At 39.6% G+C, this 18873-nt stretch overlaps 1 protein-coding gene across 17 annotated transcripts in view; it reads right to left on the bottom strand.

The window, feature by feature from the left end:
* PDE4D (phosphodiesterase 4D) overlaps positions 1–18873 on the bottom strand; it is a 1369870-nt gene that overhangs the window by 1103128 nt on the left and 247869 nt on the right. For 2 of the 17 annotated variants that reach the window (XM_070587541.1, XM_070587545.1), the window contains 2 exons: positions 17605–17768; positions 15764–15823 (listed from right to left, as the gene is read on the bottom strand). The exons of 14 other annotated variants lie outside the window; for them this stretch is intronic. The gene's annotated coding sequence lies outside the window, so the exon portion shown is untranslated. The remainder of the gene's footprint in view (positions 1–15763; positions 15824–17604; positions 17769–18873) is intronic. One more of the 17 variants, XM_070587548.1, reaches the window with a different exon arrangement.

Raw genomic sequence — 18873 nt, 5'->3', positions numbered from 1 at the left:
TCAATTAGCACAATCAATACCACACCCACAATTCCACAGCTCACTTTTTTAATGTATATATATATATATTTTTTTTTTTGTCAAACATCAGGTGTAAACTCACTCTAGCTTACTTAGTTAGATTCTTTTTCTTTCTACAGATGTTGCAAAACCACTGAAGTTGTACTAGAAGAGGAGAGCCTTTGAAAAGCATGGTAAACTAGAGTCATTAGGCTTTAAGGAGAGTTGAAAGACCTTTGAAAATGTGGTGGTAATGGCAGGCGTGTGGACTGATAATGAGACATACAGAAATGAAAGATGCCACAGCATTCGATCTTCTAGTTTTAAGATTTTACTCCTGTGGAAGAAGTGGAGAATTGGAGTAATAGCTAAGAGAGCAGGAACCAACTGGAAGAAAAGTAGTAAATCCAATCCCTCTGGCTTGTCCCTTGTCTTTCTCATGGATCTGCTCTATCAGCAAAGTTTAAATAGTGCTTACACCACTCCTAGACTCTATTTTCCATCCCATGCCACATTTCAGGGGAAAAGTAATAGGAAAAATATATGAGAACTTTAGTGGGATTTTGATTCCTACCCCTTGGAACTTGACTAGAGTGTTGAATAGACTGGATGACATTTCAGTGACTGTACGTACACATTGGTGGATTAAGTCAATGCTTTGAAAGGCCAGTAATCACCGGACTGTGAAGAAACAACTCACCAGCAAATGCGTCACTATGAGTCGTGGACAGCAGCTACAAAACCAAAGGATATTAGTACCCAAAGCCAATTTATTGAAACTACTCAAACAGCGCAAAGTTAACCAGAAAGCGCCCACAGTTTTGCTGATAGCAGTTGCTCTGCAGATTTCAACCACTTAATTTTTTTTTTTTAAAGATTTTATTTTTTTCCTTTTTCTCCGCAAAGCCCCCGGTACATAGTTGTATATTCTTAGTTGTGGGTCCTTCTAGTTGTGGCATGTGGGATGCTGCCTCAGCGTGGCTTGATGAGTGGTGCCATGTCCACGCCCAGGATTCGAACTGACGAAACACTGAGCTGCCTGCAGCAGAGCGCGCGGACTTAACCACTTGGCCAGGGGGCCGGCCCCTCAACCACTTAGTTTTTACTCTGGGCTCCTATCGCACAGGCTCTTTGTACCTTGCCCCAGAGATTCTAAGTAAATGCATTTTTATTTTTAGACATTCGCTTTCTTGACACAGGGTTCTACAAATATGAAAGAACAAGTCATCCCCTAGGCATGCTAGGGGTTGTTGCTGACTCTTTTCTCTTGTTCTGTGGTCTCCTGCAAGCATTTAAAATAACAACAGGCCAAGAAATGTTTTCCTGCAGAACAAGCCACTTCCCTTGGCCCTAAAAATGGGTATGTATTAAAAGGATTTAGTCTGCTTTAGAACATTAGGTTGGCCCTTTTTGATGAATGGAAGCTGCTTCAGAGTTGAGAGGCCATCTCAATTTTACAGTAAAGAGCTATCCTATAAGAAAGGAAGAAAAATCTCAGGTGGCGTTTTTATTGAAAACATTATTATTACCACTCTAGCAAAAGAATTGATCATGAGAGAAAAGGCACAACCATCATAATTAATATCATCCACTTATCTTTACAGATGCTCAGATAATACCACACCTGACATGCCTGGAATTAGTACTGAAGTCAAGGGTAATAAATCAAAAGGAGCCAAATGTCTTGATAGTTTCCAAAAAAATAATTCAAAACGGGTTTGTCAATATTTCAGAAACTATATGTCTCAGATTAACCTACAATAATGAGACAGAGTAAAAAGGAAGCTGACTCAATGATAAATTACTCACAGAACTGTGTGGTGTGATAAACTGCTAATTCAAGAAAGCCATCAACTTATTATACCTTAAGAATTTTTTATGCTTCTGAAAAACTCATCCATCAACCTCTATTCTTAGAAGAGTTTATCTTAGATATATCTCCTTTCTACATCCTTCTGAAATTACTTTTTAGCCAGGATTAAAAGCAAAAGATAACATACCATTGTCAAAGTGAAAACTAATGTTTCTCAAAGGAGGGACACTGCTATATGGGAAACTAGATATGATCCCTTTGTCCTGGTTTAAGATCCCTTGATGTCAAGAGTCTATGGTTCAACCAGAAAGGTCAACATTACACTAAGAAGCAAGAAAAGATTTCCTCCCATACTGCCTTTCATATACTATTAAGATGCCCAGGTCATGCTCATTCATACACATACCAGTATCCCCAGTTCCCCAGAGAATATAACTGGAAATGTATTACTCTGTGGATATTCAGTCAAAGACTTTGTCTTGTTCACCTTCTGCCTTCAGGCAGGTGAAGCATTATTCATTCCACTTTACAGATGAAGGAAGTAATACGCAGAGTATCTCTGCTGCCAGAATTCATCTGTCATTCCAGCTAAGCCAAAAATAATAGTAATTAATAACACTACACAGGATTTCTATGGAGTCCTTCAATATAATCTTGCAGCCATAATCTGATTGGGGTTTCAAAATCATCTAGGTAAACCATATGCAAAATCATGTGTAAAATTACATAGAATGTTTAAAGCGCAAAAAGCAGGAGGTAGTTGTTGATAACATACGTCATCATGATTTTAGACATAATCTGATTCAGCCAGTAATAAGACGTGTGGTCTTCAAAAAGTCATTTAATCTTTTTTGCCTCAGGCTCCTAATCTGTGAAATGGGAATATTAATGGTATCTACATTGCAAGGTCATTGAAAAAATGAAATGAGAAACATATATTAAGCGCTTAATGCAGTTCCTAGCGTCTAGTAAATGCTCAAATAGTACATACAGCATTTAATTCACAATGAGTATTTATTAGGAGGCGTCATCACTTTACAGAAAATCCGCTGAAAAATAGCAGCCCGGTTCCAACACTTCCTAAACGAAGAGGACTGCTATCTCAGTTTATGCTTTGTTTCCTCAGATCTGGACAGTGTCATATTGGCCCTTTCTCCTTTCCACAAATCTAGTAATCATCCCTTCATATCAGACCATGTCAATCACATCAGCCGAGGTTAGAAAGAGCACACGTATTTCAAATTTACCAACAGTAACTCATTGAAACAACTCAGAATTCAGAAGGAATCTCTCCTTTATATGTCATGATAACTGTTCATGACTAATTTTCTATTTCCCAACTTTCCAGTATCTCAAGATAGTGGTCTTTGGAGTCAATGAGAAGTGGGTTCAAATCCTAACTCTGCTGCTTACCAGCTGTATGACCTGAGCAACTCACTTCTTCTCTATGAGTCTCAATTTCCTCCTTTATAAATGAACATAATTATACCATAGGAAGTTGTTATAAGGATTACATAACTTAGGTTCACAATTAATTGCTCATTATCAACATTTTTATCATCAAGTTCCCAAGAGTAAGCTTGCTTTTAGCCATGATCTACTCCTGGGTGAAGACAGTATCCTATACAACATATTTTCCAACCTGACCTCAGCAAGTGATTCTTCAAACATTGATTCTGTACATCTTTTTACATTTCTCCAAATTGATGGTGTCATTTTGAATTATAATCCTGACGTTTAACAAGCTCATCATCTGTCTAGACACATTCATTATCAAAGAAAGAGCTCACAGTTTCAGTATTGTCTTTGGAATCTTAGAATTTAACTTTAGTGGGTAAAAATCAGCACTTCTTCCATGTGCCTTTATCAAGACTATCTTACATGGAATATCCAGAAAGTTAATGCCACCTGATTCTACTGTCACTCCAGTTGGCCAAAGTAGTGCAGTCTATTCTAAACTGTTGCCAGAACTGACCCCACATGTAGACTTCTAAAATCACATAATCATCATGCCCCAAGGATATTCTTTCAAACATCACCATCAGCTGGCCCATTACTTTTCTAGTTTAAATACTTTTAACATGGCCTCATCAGAGATTTGACAGCATCTTTAAAAGAAAAAATTTTTCAAACTGCTTATTTAAAGATTAAGGGACAGACAAAACAAAATCAGAATCTATTTTATTTCATATATGTTTAAGTTGTGATTTTATTTGAAATATGAAATCAGTAACCCTAAACACATACGTCCCCCAGCTACCTGGAAACGTACTCACCGTTTGAATCTCATGAATGTTTTAGAGTAGAAGATAATCAGACGACGGACATTTATTTGGATACATAATACATGAAAAACTTTCTAGTCAACATGTTGCAAAGTATAAAGGAAATGGAATTGGTTCTCCCCTCAAGGAAATAATAACATACACACATAACTAAGAGGATTTATAAGCAACATATTTTGAACATGTGAGCTGACATAGCGTGGACGAGACGGAATGTGACGGAGATAACCGAGGAGGCAGATGTCTGAAGAAGCAGAAAAGGCCACACGGACAGAGACAGGAGTGGGCTCTCTTCTTGGGGAAGAAACATCCAGGGGTGGAAACGAGAAAGTTGGTTTTTTAAATTACTTAACAATAGTATTGAGTCTAAAATTCACATGGAAAAGACGGCCAAGGAGAATTTGGATTTAATCCTACTTGCAACTAGGAGGCATTGTAGAATCTGAAGAAAAAAAAATGATAAAAATAGTATTCAGGAAAGACTCTTCTATCCTCAAATCATTTCCAACTATTCTTAACTGTTCCATATAAAACCTTGCTATTCAAGTGAAGGAACTTTTGTTTTCTTTGCTATAGGACAATTTTTGTGTCGTTAGCAATACCTGAACTATTTCTGAGTGTTTCATGCAAGATAAAAAATTAGTATCAAAAAAATACAACCAGCATGTTTGGATGTAGTTTTGAAAGTTTCTGTCTTGTTTTAAAAGGAGCTCTTAGTTTACCATGTGTCTGCAGGCATTTAGCATTTAGCTCCCTGGCGAAATGACAAGGGACTGAAATAGACTGCAGAGATCTTACATCAACTTCTGTCACGTCCAGTGGTTTGGGGGGTGAAGACAGGCTAGAGAAAGCATCACTGCCAGCAGATGCTGACAGAACTCTGCAGCTCCTCAGACAAAATGGACATTTCTCTGTCAGTATGGGCCCTCACCTCCGTGGAGTGTCTTAAGCAATCCCAGCTGCAGAGGGATGTGGGTTGCCAAATACAGACACAATCTGTCTGCTCTCCTAAAATGAGGTTGATTCTCATTATTCCTAAGGAGTTACCACAAGCTGTTGGCAATTTGCTCAAGTGAAGAGCATACGATATTGAGTAGTTGCAACACTTATGTGGGAATAAACCGAATGTGCCCACAGCCCCACTTTACCGGCAATTTCTGAACCTAATAATAGCCAGATCTACAATAAAGATCCGTATCTAGTAATAGCTGAAACAAAGAGAGGAATGAAGCCTCTCACACATACCTCGCTGGCCAGGCCTGGTTTCTGCAATGCTGAACTAACGGAAAGACGGGACTGTTCAGTAACACACTCCCTCCCCGTTGCTGCATTACACGGCTGTCCACAGAGCGGCCTGCTCTGCTGCCCACGCTGATGGCGGCATCGCCCTGCTTCACACGCTCTCCTTGGGCATCAGCTAAGCAATGGGGTGTGAATACACCTGCAGGAACTAGCATGCTTTATGGAAAGAAGCACTCATACAATTCAATAAGAAAACTAAATGGAAACGCATGAATGGACAATTCACAAAAGAACAAAAATTAAAAATTATATGAGAAAAGGTTTGACTTCACCAATAAGACCACAAAATGAAACAAAATAAGGAACCATTTCCCCATTAAAATTAGTCAATATTTTAAAAAGTGAAAAATATTCATTGTTGATGAGTTTGCAGTGAATGTAGAATGTTTATACATTGTCCGAAATAGTAAATATTGACACAAACTATTGAAAAGCAATTTTCCAATATGTACCTTATGTTTTGAAAATATTCAAAAGGAAAAACAGGAAAATATTCATGTCCAAAATGTTTACAACAGCCCTTTTATATAGTAAAATAAATAAATAAAAATAAAACAAGGAAAAAGTCTAACAAGAAATATGACAATAAAAGAATAAATGCTTAAGAAAACCATGCAGGAACAACTTAAAAACTCTGTGAAAACTATGTCACCTGGAACTTCTATGGTTTTTTAAAAAATTTTATTGTGAAGTGTTTCTTGCATACAAAATTGTACATATAATGATTATAAACTATATAATTTCAAACGAAAAAATCAGGATACAAAATGGTATATACACTATGATTACAACTCTATATAAAAATTGCCTTTGCACAAAACATGTCTAGAGGAAAACAATCTGAAGTCTTAACAGTGGTTATTCTTTGGCAGTGAAATGATAGGCAATGTTTTTCCTATTTTCCCTACTTTCAAAACGTCATTTAAGTTTTGCAAAATATAAGTTCATCATATTTACTGTCTCTAACTTCTGATGCTAAATTGGAAAAATGTCAGAACCGCCATATTCGTCTATTTATTTTTTCAGCAAATATTTATTGAGCTTTTCCTATGATCACAAAACACTAGGTATCAAAGGAGAAATAAATATGTATGAGATAAGCCCTCCAGAAGCTTACAAGAAACACAACAGGGTAATGGAATAGAAAGGAGAAAACTAAACTCATCATAAATTTAATGAATTAAATTCATATGTACATAATGGCATTGTACAAGATTGGAAGATGAAGTAAATTTCATGGGGTCTTATCTCTTTCTTTCATATTGGTAATCTGGATGAACGTCCCCAATTAACAATTCACCATTCTCAGGAAGAATCTGGACTCAAGGTGATTGGGAAATGTGTCTAGATCAAGGAAAGGAACCAGTAAGATTGCCTGCAAGGCTGTACTCTGCCCTTCTCTAATCTACCTGTGGTTATCTATGAGTAATTTTATTCTGATGTTATCTTTACAACCATAAGAAACTCTCATAGAGTCTGATCTTAGATATCATCTTGACTACAAATTCCACTCATCTCATATACTCACAATATAGAGTAGATTTTCTGTGACAAGCAGCTCAAAAATTTTCAAGGCATTGTCTTCCATTTATGGACAGTGTGATGCAATTCAATGCATTTATTAAATATCTTCTAGATGTCAGGCATTGGACCTGACCCTCGTTACATAAGATGAGTAAGAAAAAGCTCCTGCCCTCAAAGAGCCCACACAAATAGGAAACCATGGAAGGATAGACTATCATCTCTAGTTGATCTATATAGAGCCCTGGGTGCTTTCCTGGTGGTTTTACTACATTTCTGGGATGGGCACTAAGGAGACAGTGGGTGGCATTAGAGTACCATTGAAAGGAAAAAAAGGAACCATAGCTGGATAACTTGAGGAAATCTCTCGTGAAGATTTGAAGATTTAAAATGTACCTTTTTTTTTTTTTTTTAAGATTTTATTTTATTTTTTTTTCCCTTTTTCTCCCCAACGCCCCCCGGTACATAGTTGTGTATTCTTCGTTGTGGGTTCTTCTAGTTGTGGCATGTGGGACTCTGCCTCAGCGTGGTCTGATGAGCAGTGCCATGTCCGCACCCAGGATTCGAACTAACGAAACACTGGGCCGCCAGCAGTGGAGCGCGCGAACTTAACCACTCAGCCACGGGGCCAGCCCCTAAAATGTACCTTTTTTTAAGGTTCAAGTCTTTCAGTAAAGAAATCTGTTTAGGTTCATTTAATTTGTGTCCCCACCGCCATGACCACCATGACTACCACTTATTTTAAAACGGGACCATTCTTCATGTTGTATCTGTTAACATCTCATGGAAAACTCACTGAGATAAGCTGCTGTAATCTGGCCACACATTTAACAGTGATAAACTGAGACTCAGAGACCCTTAGTAAATTACCCACCCAAAGTCATACCAGTAGCTGTGGCAGAAACCGGGTTGGAGCCCAGGAGTCTAAGTCCATTCCAGGGCTAATCCTATGTCCTAGGGATCACAGGAACCAATAGTCACATTTTTTTAAATTATATACTTTGGATATCAGCTAACAGAACCAGCATGATTTTAGCATAGACCAGGAAAATACTAACAATGCATAGAGCTGGCAAAAAAATGTGTAGGTCTGGGCCTGGCCTGGTGGTGTAGCAGTTAAGTTGCATGCTCTGCTTTGGCAGCCAGGGTTCGCAGGCGGGGATCACGGGCACAGACCTACACACTACTTATCAAGCCATGCTGTGGTAGGCATCCCACATATAAAGTAGAGGAAGATGGGCAGGAATGTTAGCTCCAGGCCAGTCTTCCTCAGCAAAAAGAGAAGGGTTGGCTGCGGATGTTAGCTCAGGGCTAATCTTTCTCAAAAAAAACCACAAAATGATGGTCTAAAGTGAACATAAGTCAACAACACAACATGAATTAAAATAGAAAAGCCTGCATTCTCAGTCTAGAGGAGAGAAGTCTTAGACTAGTCATAAGGAAGGGATTGGACTGGCTGCTCTCCAGGGTAATCATGTTCTCTGTCTGTTAATCTGTTCAAGTGTCATAGACAATACATTTACGTGGATGCAACTCTGTTTATATCAAGTTGATCATCCCGGCTGATCATCCGAGTGGAGGGGATGAACAACAAAAATGGACAATAACAGAATCCTGCTCTGACAACCATCTAACTTCACAATGAGTTCCTGAGGGAGCCAGTGTCCTCTACACTGGAAGTTTCATTAAAAAATAGGATAGATTATCATCTACTGGGAAAGGTATAAGAGCAGTCCTGCCTAAAAGGAAAGGAGATAGACTCGGTAAAATTTCAAAGTCATGACAAACCTTTTGAGACAGCCTGTGAGTCAGAGGCTGGCCATTCTGTCTGTACGCTATCCAAAGACTGCCTCACATTCTACTTCTTTGCCTCACCTTTTGATCATTTTATTGTTTATTGGCATCTCTGTCTACCCCATGGGGAGACATGAAAATGAAAGAAGACTAGAAATAAATTATTATATTGAATCCCTTCCTACAGAGATTTATTTATTTTTTTGACTATGGGATACAACACAAGAAGTTAAAAATTTTGGCTAAAATATGATTTGGATTATATGTGCATTTTTGTATCCCATCTCTAAATCAAATAGAAACAACCCTGACTGCTGGGATGGTATCCACTGACCAAGCTACATTAGAGAGCAGTTGCTCTAGTTAATGTTTCAAACTTAGATTTTCAGAACCAATTTTTCTACTTCAGATCAGAATCCATAAGAGTTTGAACCACTTCCCTGTCTCCCCTGTGTCTTCCCCTTATGTCTCTTTTTATAATCTACTGCTAAAAGGAAATGATTCTGAGAAGGCTTTCGAGGAGTTTCACCATGTAATGAAATTGACTATCTTTCTAGTCAATTTAACTTTAAATTAAAATAATAGAAAAACAACCACAGCACTAAAATCCCTCTCATTTAAAATAAGAATATGTATGCTTTTGGCTTATTCGAATTAATTAGCGCTGATGGTCTCTAGATTAATTTTGCTCATCATGAAACAAGGGAGTAGAATGAGTTTAGTACTTACAACCTAAGGATAACGCCTAAGGTTTACAGATTTTAATGATTTTTTAAAAAATCAATTTGCATCGATCAAGCTTAAATCCTCCCATAAGCACTACCGAAAAGAAAAGCCTCTTAAATTAAGTACATAATAAGAAAGAAGCAATTGACATCTTTCTGGGCTCCACGTGTGCATGAAACCAATAAAAACAAGTTTCTGCAGTTTGCTATTCCTTAGAATTCCCATCAAACCTGTATCCTACATCACACATTCACCAGAAAAAATGAAACTTCCCCTGTGTCCTCTTGGTGCTAATCATGTCCTATAACTAGGTGATTGACAGAACTTCAGCTCAGTCTGTGTAATTCTGGCACAGAGAACTTCCCCCCATGGCTCTCCAGTCTCCTCACGAATCTTCCATCTCAGTGTAAGAAATAAAGGAGGAAAATAAACATGCTGCGGTCCATCTGAGCTACGACAATTACCCACAAAGCTTATGATCACCTGGATTTAGCAATAATACCACATGCAGCATGGCCCTGAAATACACTGCATGAAATAGCACAACTGTAGAATGGTTAGCCAACTACACGTGAGTTGGTCCTGTCCCTCAAACACTGGAAAGATCGCCTAGTAATTTAAATTTAAATTATTTACAAGAGGGCTAAAAGACTTTGGACAAAAATTAAGCAAAAGGACAGCACAGCTGAGTGGTGAAGAAGACAGGCTTTTAGAGTCAGGCCAACCCACGTACAAATCCTGACACTTACTTACTCTGGGACCTTGAGCAGGTTACCCCTGAGCCTCAGTTTCTTCCTGTAAAGTTGGGATCATGGTACTTCCTCACATGGAAGTCTTCATCAGACCGTAGCTACTATTATTATCTTCTTAACAGAAGATTCCCTGGACCACAGAAAGTCTCTTTATTTCACATCCAACATCCTAGAGACAGAAGAGGGTTTCTTTGACTTGTGATTTAATTTTAAAATATAATGATTTAACAAAAATATGCAATGAGACTAAGATCATCTCCAGTCGTCAGCAGAGTAGAATTAAAGTCACATTATAGAAAGCAGAAATCAACCACTTTCTAAAATGCATTGACATTGTGCGCTTATTTTTCAGCAATACCGTCTAGCTTTGTCAGCTAAACCTTAGAAAGCATCCCTCTCCCATGAAAGGTATTGTTTTAAAATAGCGGCATGGGGGCAAGGGTGGAGTAGAGGAAAATCGCACATCTCCTTCTGAAAGATAACCCTAGGGAGAACGGAACATGGGGAAAAAAAACGATGCTGGAATCAAAGTAAGATGTGCCTTGACTCTCTAATTTTTTGTACTTTGGGACAACTATTTGTTATTTGTGCCAGAAGGAGACGGGGGTGGAGAAAGAGCAGTAAAGGAGAAATCACCACACATTATAAACAAAAACTCAGGCTTTGCGATTGACAGCTTCTCTTGGGACTTCCCGGGGGAGCCAATTAGTGCTGGTTGCTGAGGTGGGTTTGTTCATATAAACCTCTATGCTGACGCCCACTCGCGCTACACCTTCCTCCGATGAAGCAACAAAGCCTCTGTTAATGAGGTTTAGGACCAGTCATCCCACAGCGAGAGTCCCGCTAAGGACTCTACAGCAGATGTCTTAGGGTAACCGGCAGAGAACACCCTTAAATTCTATTGCCTCGTTGGAAACCAAGACATGTTAAAATAATGACTTGGCTCATTCTTTCTGCTCCTTTTTTCTTTTGCTCCTTATTACCTGAGGCGATAGTGACCACATGCTCTGTGTAAGTTCTAATTCATTGCTCCTCCAACCGCTGGGCCTATCTGTTTTCATAAGTGGGAGAAGAGATGTTGCAAGGAGCAGATTATAAATTCAGGCAAATAACAAATGACAAGAATCAGTAATATCTCTAGAGTCACTGTCTCCAGTAGCAGTGGGAGACACAGTTAACACAAGCTCTGAAAAACAGTTAAAGCAGAGTTTAGCAACATCTGGGAAGCTGCCTGGCCAAATTGCTCTTGCAGTAAAATTTTTCATGTTGTTTCCACTGCTTCAATATACAGAGCTCAGGATGCCTTGTGAATCCATTTAGTGTAAGCTCAGATAAACTGACAGCAGTTTTGCGGTCTTGTCTCCCGATGAACGACACTCATCCTCATCAAGGCACACCTACTTGGTTCCTGCTGTCAAACAATCAAGCAGCAAATGTTGACAAAGGCCTATTATGAGCAAATCACTGTACAGGGCACTATGGAAAGAACAGAAAATGCCTCAAAGTCCTAGGCATCGAAAAGCAAAAATGAACAAAATTAACACATTGGGTGATACTACATGTGAAAAATAGTCAACTAAAAAACCTTAGGGAGTTCTGAAAAGGAAACAAAGAGATAAATGCAGGAAAATCTCCCCAGAGGAGATAAGCTATAAGATGTGGGTTTAATTTTTTAAAAGGTGAGACTTAGGTTGGAGGGATGGGTAAACATATGGAAGCAAAGCTTTAGAAGTGGGAATGCACAAAATGTCAAGCCCTAAACTATCAGACCCAATGGTGTAAAAGATATGCAGATTCCCCTCAAGCTCAAATCTTCATGAAAACAATCAAAGGGAAATCAAAGACAGAGTTCCTTTAGTTTTGTACAGGCGAAATTCTCCCTGACAACATTCCCTCTTCAAGGCTGGGAGAGGCGGCTGCTGATTAATCTGACCTCATTACAAACAGAATAGGATGGTACCTCGGCCTAGTGGTAGCTACAGGAATCACAAACACACTGGAAAGAAGGCTCTCCACCCAACCCCATCCTCCCTCTGTTGCAGGGAGCAGCTTTCTCCATCAACAAATTAGAACTGGAGAAGATAGCCCAGGCAAAACAAACTCAAGAGAGACAGGCACCAAATTCCTTTCAAGTTCATTAGGCAAATGGACAGGGATGTCTTGGAAGGCACAAAGTATAGTTGGTTGCCAAATTCAGCAACATTTGGCAAGGTTTGCTCAACAAAAGTACATCAGTCTGACACTGAGCTGTGAACTGGGGATGTGGATTATGTCTTCAGGATCTGTTCTTCCCTTTAGTTTCCCTGGGACCCCTCTAAGGTTGGAAGAACTTGACGAAGTTCAAGAGGAACTTGTGCACTCTGCTCACACGCATCATTCCATGCCAAATCATGGAATAATAAAACTTTACAGCTGAAAAGAGAGAACATTCTAAGTAAACTTTACCCAGGAAGAGCCCTTGGAATTCACTCATTCATTTACTCAACAGATATGTATCAAGTCCTTACTAAGCACCATGCATCACTGTGCTAGACACCATAGAAAAATTGGATGCAGTGTGTTTTGATCACCTCCTCTTCACCCCGTTGGTGAGGGAGGGATTCCTACCCTAGTGATATGGGGATGGCTGAACACACGGCCTCTAACCCTGGACAGATGAGACTTACAACAGGTCACTAGCCACATATACTCACAGCCCAGGGGAAGACACTGCATGCCACACAGGGCCACATGAAGGTTGCACTCAGGAACAAAGTGAATAAGCAGAAGCTATGGCAGGCAGGGTTTGTAGTAACAAAAGGGTGAGGTGACCCCTAGTTGCCATGAGAGGATGTGGCTGACTTGTTTAAATAATTCCACAGGCAAGCAGGGAACTAAAGTCCATTACTCAAGGCAAAGCAGACACTGCATGCTCTGTGAGGTAAGGAGGGCTGTCTGGCTAGAGTGCCTTACCCACAGGAGTACAATGGGGAGGGGAATTTGTGGTTATGCTATTTGAGGCCCTCCTGGTCTTACCAGAGGTCAAAGCAGCACATAATATCAAACCTTATCACAGAGTGGGAGCACATAAAAGAGTTCAAAGGCTAACCCTGGGATTACTTATGATTCAACCAGAGAGCCTTACTTGGTGGGACCCTAGAGCCAACAAAACTCCTTTTTCTCTCTCACTCCTGCTGCTCTCTAGCTCACGTGCACAAAGGGTCCAGGGAGTTACCCACTTGTGTTTCAGGTCCAAAACCAATTCCCTGCTCCCCAGAAAATGCTGGACCTGTTCTAAGATGCCACATCTCCTGTCCAAGCTGAGTGCTGGGAAGGGCATATGAGGGCAAGGGGCTTTTTGAAGCAGCCTCTCTGAGAATTCTAATCAATACAAGTTAGTAAAGACATAAGGCCCCACTTACATTAGTGAACATAAGGTCACTAGAACAGAAGTGAAGTCACCGAAGTGCAGAGAACATTGGTCCCTCCCGAGAGAGTAGGCAGTTTGGTAGAAGCAGCTGTACACAGACAGAGGGCGAAGGGTGATTAGCCTGACAGGGCTTGCTGAGAAGTAGCAGAAGGCAGGAAGTGGGAAGCTAGGTGCAACAGGAAGAACAGGCAGATGTTTACAAGGGTTGAGCCCATTGTTGTCACTCACACAGGAGGACACAGTGCTGCCCTAAACACCATCTTAACATCAGTGAATGTAAGAGAGAAAGAAACTGTTTAGAAACATTAAATCTCTTGCAAAGAAGGTAGTTTGCTTCCCCACAGCAGGCTATTGGAAAGCCCCATGAAAGCAGACTCTCAAGAAACACAGAACGTGGAATCAGAGCACATTTTCGTGGGATGGTACAAAGAAGGAAACCTTGAAGTTCCAGAGTCTAGCAATCTAAAAGTTTTGTAGAAGAAAAACGTCAGCTTCCAAATAGAAAAATGCCAGCTGGTGTCTTTCTTTTTTTTCCTTTTTTTAATTGAGGTCATATTGGCTTATAGCATTGTGTAAATTTCAGGTGTACATTACTGTATTTCAGTTTCTGTGTAGACTGCATCATGTTCACCACCGATAGTCTACTTTTTATCCATCACCATACATATGTGCCCCTTTATCCCTTTTGCCCTCCCCACCCCTCCTCCTCTGGTAACAACGAATCTGTTCTCCTTTTCTATGTTTTTATCTTCCACATATAAGTGAAATCATGTGGTATTTGTCTTTCTCTGACCTATTTCGCTTAACATAATATTTTCAAGGTTGAAGCAACCCAAGAGCCCATCAACAGATGAACAGATAAAGAAGATGTGGTATATATATATATACGATGGAATACTACTCAGCCATAAAAAAGACAAAATTATGCCATTTGTGACAACATGGCTGGTGTCTTTCTAATTTGGCCCCTTTTCTTCCTCTGCACCCTACACCATCAGCAGCTCCCCAAGGCTGGTGCAGATTCACCCTTGGGCAGCATGTGCTTGGGAGGAATCTTGTGGGTAGTAGGCAATATGGTATGGGCAGGAAACTGGCAACCTACAGACTTGCGATTCCTGAACTCTGACAGTGTCCACACATGGGGGTCCACACTACGTGCAACAGTCCTCACTTTCTTACAGGTGGATAGACCACCTAATTCAACAAACCCACAAAGTCCATTTCTAGGAGGGTAGAAAGAAGACATATGAAAGTCACACCCGCCTGACTGTCTTCTTAGGGCTACCAGTGAGGTGGAAATAGAAATCCGGTGGATACATTTCTCTTGCAGGCCATGCCCAGCCAAAAACTATAGCCACAGGGGAACCAGAACTCTTTTCTCCTATGCTACAGACGAAATGATAATGTTGCAACCATTTTCCTTTAAGGAGCACTGAAGAAAAGCACATGGGTGTCATCATGACCCCTGTGGTTTATGCCCAGACCACTCAGGAGCTGCCTCACTCCTTCTGTGTCTCCTTTTGCCAGACAGATCTTGTTAAATCAACAGCTGAAGAAGAGTGCTAAGCGAGGTGACAGAATGAAGCACTACACAAAGGTAATTAATTAACTAAGGAGTGAAAATTGTATAGACATTTTGATTATAATTACATTAGAAATATGCTTAGGGGGAAGGGACTGGAAAAAAATACAACAGCATATTAACAAAGAGACAGAGAGAAGAGGAAATCTTTATCAGGAACAGTTACTATGTATCCGGTTCTACAAGCGGTTGTGGTTAGGATAGAACTGCATGAGGGTGTGCACGTGTGTTTCTGTGTTTCCTAATTTTTGTTAATGAGATTATAGCACATAAATAAAAATATCTAAAACATACATACACATAAAAGATAATTAGAACACTCCAAAACCATATGCCATCCTATGAGCTATTTATTAAATAGGAGAAAGTTTGAGACGGAAGCAGACACACTCAGCTCAATTTCTTACTAATGTGTGTCTGTGGGCAAAACACTTCCCCTCTGGGCCTCAGTTTCCTCACCTATAAAGATAAAGATAACAGCAGCTACTTCACAGCATTTCCTCAGGAGTAAATGTGACAACATCCATGAAAGCACCTGGCCCAGTACTTGGAAGTGCTCAAAAAGGTTCATTTCCTTACCTTTACACAACTCCTCTGTTCAATGCAGGGATTCCATCCTCTATTTTGATTCAAGGTTCTCTGCAGAGATTAGATTGTGGAGGGCTTAGCAACTTGCAAAAAATTGTCAGACAGCTGTTTCTAGTTCTGTTTGCAGCTGTATTGCACTAAAGGAAACACTCCTCCTTTATCTGTAAAATCTGCTGTCTGTGGCAAGATTTATCAGGGCCCTGCAGGGCTTTCTGACAAAGTAAGGGCATCTCTCCTTCATTCCCAGTTGAAAGGCTGGCTCTAGTGGATGTGTTGCTCTCGTTGCTGGTGCTTTTTCCTCACTTCCTGCCTAACGTAAAGCTGTGAAAAAACAGAATCACCCAAAGCCAGGAAAGGGAAGTTTTTCCAGCCCCACGTTTTGCAGGCTGTTCAGGCACCAGGAAGGAAACTGCTATGGCCTCCAATGCAAGGAGTGATGCAAACGCAGAGAGAGGCCTCTGTCCCGCCCTGCCATCATCATCGCCATCAAGGTCATACAAAGAAAACTGCCAGACAATGAAAGAAAACAAGCATTCTCAAACCAAAAGTCTCTATCACCCCTGCACACAATAAAATCATAAAGTATGAAGGAAAAAGTTCAAGAAAGTAATAGGTACCAAACTCAACGCTGTCAGACACACATTGTATTTGCTCACTTCTAGGAGGCATCAATGACTTAGAAGCTGGTCCTCTTGGTCTTGCTGATAAAACCTTGTCTTCACAGGGATGAGGAGCAGAGAAGCCGCTCCAACCAACAACAGCAGCAGCAGCCACCACAGATAAGGTCCCTCCACAGAGATAAAGGGGAGCCTCTTCAGATGTGGCCTAGTGCCTGACAGGCTTAGCAACTTAGAGACTGACCATAAGTACCACCTGACTGGAGGGATGCTTGCAGTGTGATCCCAAATCTCCTGGGCAGCCCTGTTTCAGGGCAAAAAGCTAGAAACACAAGAGCTACTCCTGGCTCTTCCTCCAGTCCCCCATGGGGCAGTAGGCCAATCTCTTGGGTCATCATTATCTCCCAAATGAGAGAATTGTACTGTTAAAAGATTCTTAATCTGAGGTGTAAAATCCTGCCAAAACCATATGCCAAATTTTTAATCTATGGGCAGATGTTCACTTTTCTGAGAAAAATGCCATAACATTCATCAGATCCTCAAAGAGGCCTATGGTCCAAAATTATATTAAGAACAACTAAACTAAGTAATTCATAAGTTCCCTTCCTGGTCCTGATTGTTAGAGCAAGCTTTTCTGATTATAGAAACAAGCCACACTCATTGTAGAAACTTTGAAAAAGATAGCCAAAAAAAAAAAAAATTTCCTGTAATTGGCCCATCCAGAGATAACCACTGACAACATCTGTATATACATACATATTTCTTATATTTTGTATTTACAGTGGTATATTCAATGTTATGCTCTGCTACATTGCACATTTTCACACATTAAAAATTCTTCAAAAATAGCACCTTTAATGGTCAAATAAGATTTCATCATAGGGTTCTAATTATGTTTTTAATGATTCTCTTCTTGTTGAACCTTGATGTTGATTCTAATATTTGGGCAGTATCAACAATGCTGCTGTGAACACTCTTGAGTCAAATTTTGCTTATTATATTTTTGGAAGTAATGGGGAGCTACCAAAAGTTTCTGAACAAGAAAATAGCAAAAGCAATGTTTGTCTTATGACAGTACAGGAGATGAATTGAAGCGGGAGAGACTAAAGGCTTGGTGATAGGGTGGAATGTTTTTATCTGAGAACATGAACTAAGGAAGGGGTAGTGAGACTACACACAAGGTCCAGACGTACAGCACATGCCAAAAGAAATTACCATGAGTCAGTGGTTCAGAGGGAGAGAGGAGAGTCCAAGTTTAAGCTGAGGTTTCTAGCTGTCACAACTAGAAGATCAAGTATACCATTAACCAAGACAGGGAAGGAAGGCTGGGAAACTGGTCTGGAGACAGGAAAATGAGGAGTCACGGCTCCAGCAAGTCACTGCAAGAAAGACAACCACAGAAGTAATTATTGAGCTACTTTTTTTAAAATCATAAGAAAATACTAAAAAAAAAGTGACTGATAATTTAGGACACTGATTTATAATAACATAAAGTAGAAAGTAGGAGCCAGGGGAACTTTCTGGTATATCATCTCTTACCTCTTGAATGTTCAAATTCAAGCAATTTATTAGGTATTAGTAATAAATGTAATTTAAAGCATAGAAGCCGAACAGTTTTCAGCATTTAGACCAGAAAATTTTTTTGTAATCATGACTATAATTTTACCAGATTATGTTTTAAGATTATACCACATTTTTTCATCTTTATCTCTATCTTTTTCTCTGTTCTTTTATTTTTACTTTTTCTTTCAATAAATTATTTTAATCAATTTGATTTCAGGTAAATTAGGTAAGTGCTAGGAGGAAAAAAAAAAGCAGAAATCAATGTCACTGACATAAAAAGCTACCACAAGTCACCAGCCCAGAGCTCTATTTCAAGGAGAAGGTTACATAGGAGTCTAATTCGGTGAAGATTTTTTGAGCTCTCTCATGATGTAGTACAGCCATTAGGAATGAGAAGTAGAGATTTTCTCAATGGGGTCTCTGCTTATCATTCAGGTCCCTACATACAGCTCTGAAACCTAACTCTGAACTTAGATTTAAAATGTCATCTTCTATTTAAATATTTGCCATATAAAAATTTCTACACCATTCTTTATTATTCGAATATATTCTTTCCAAAAACTTCAGCTTGCAGAGCAAGCATTTCTCATAAGATTCTTTGAAAACACCATTTTTACTAATTTCAGAGTACCAGAGAGAATCAAAGATATAGATAGTGACCAATTGGTAGGAAAGCTATTGATGTTATTTTCATTTTAGTATGAGCTTACTATTATTTTTATAGCCACCCTCCTTCACGTGATAAATCTATTCAACGACTATTTATTGGAAGCATTTGTCATGTGCCAGGCACTAGTACTAGGTGCTGATGGTATTAAGCTGACGAAAACTGAGATAAAGCTCAGAGAAATGTAATTGATCCAATTCTTTCCTTGTAACTTGGAATTAAATGAATAAAGAAGCTTAAGCAATTTCTTCTAA

The sequence above is a fragment of the Equus przewalskii genome, chromosome 20 (genome assembly GCF_037783145.1).
Source record: "Equus przewalskii isolate Varuska chromosome 20, EquPr2, whole genome shotgun sequence".
Classification (NCBI taxonomy): Eukaryota; Metazoa; Chordata; class Mammalia; order Perissodactyla; family Equidae; genus Equus; species Equus przewalskii.
The sequence above is the reverse complement of the archived record's forward strand: the minus strand, read 5'-3'. Positions and strand labels throughout refer to the sequence as shown.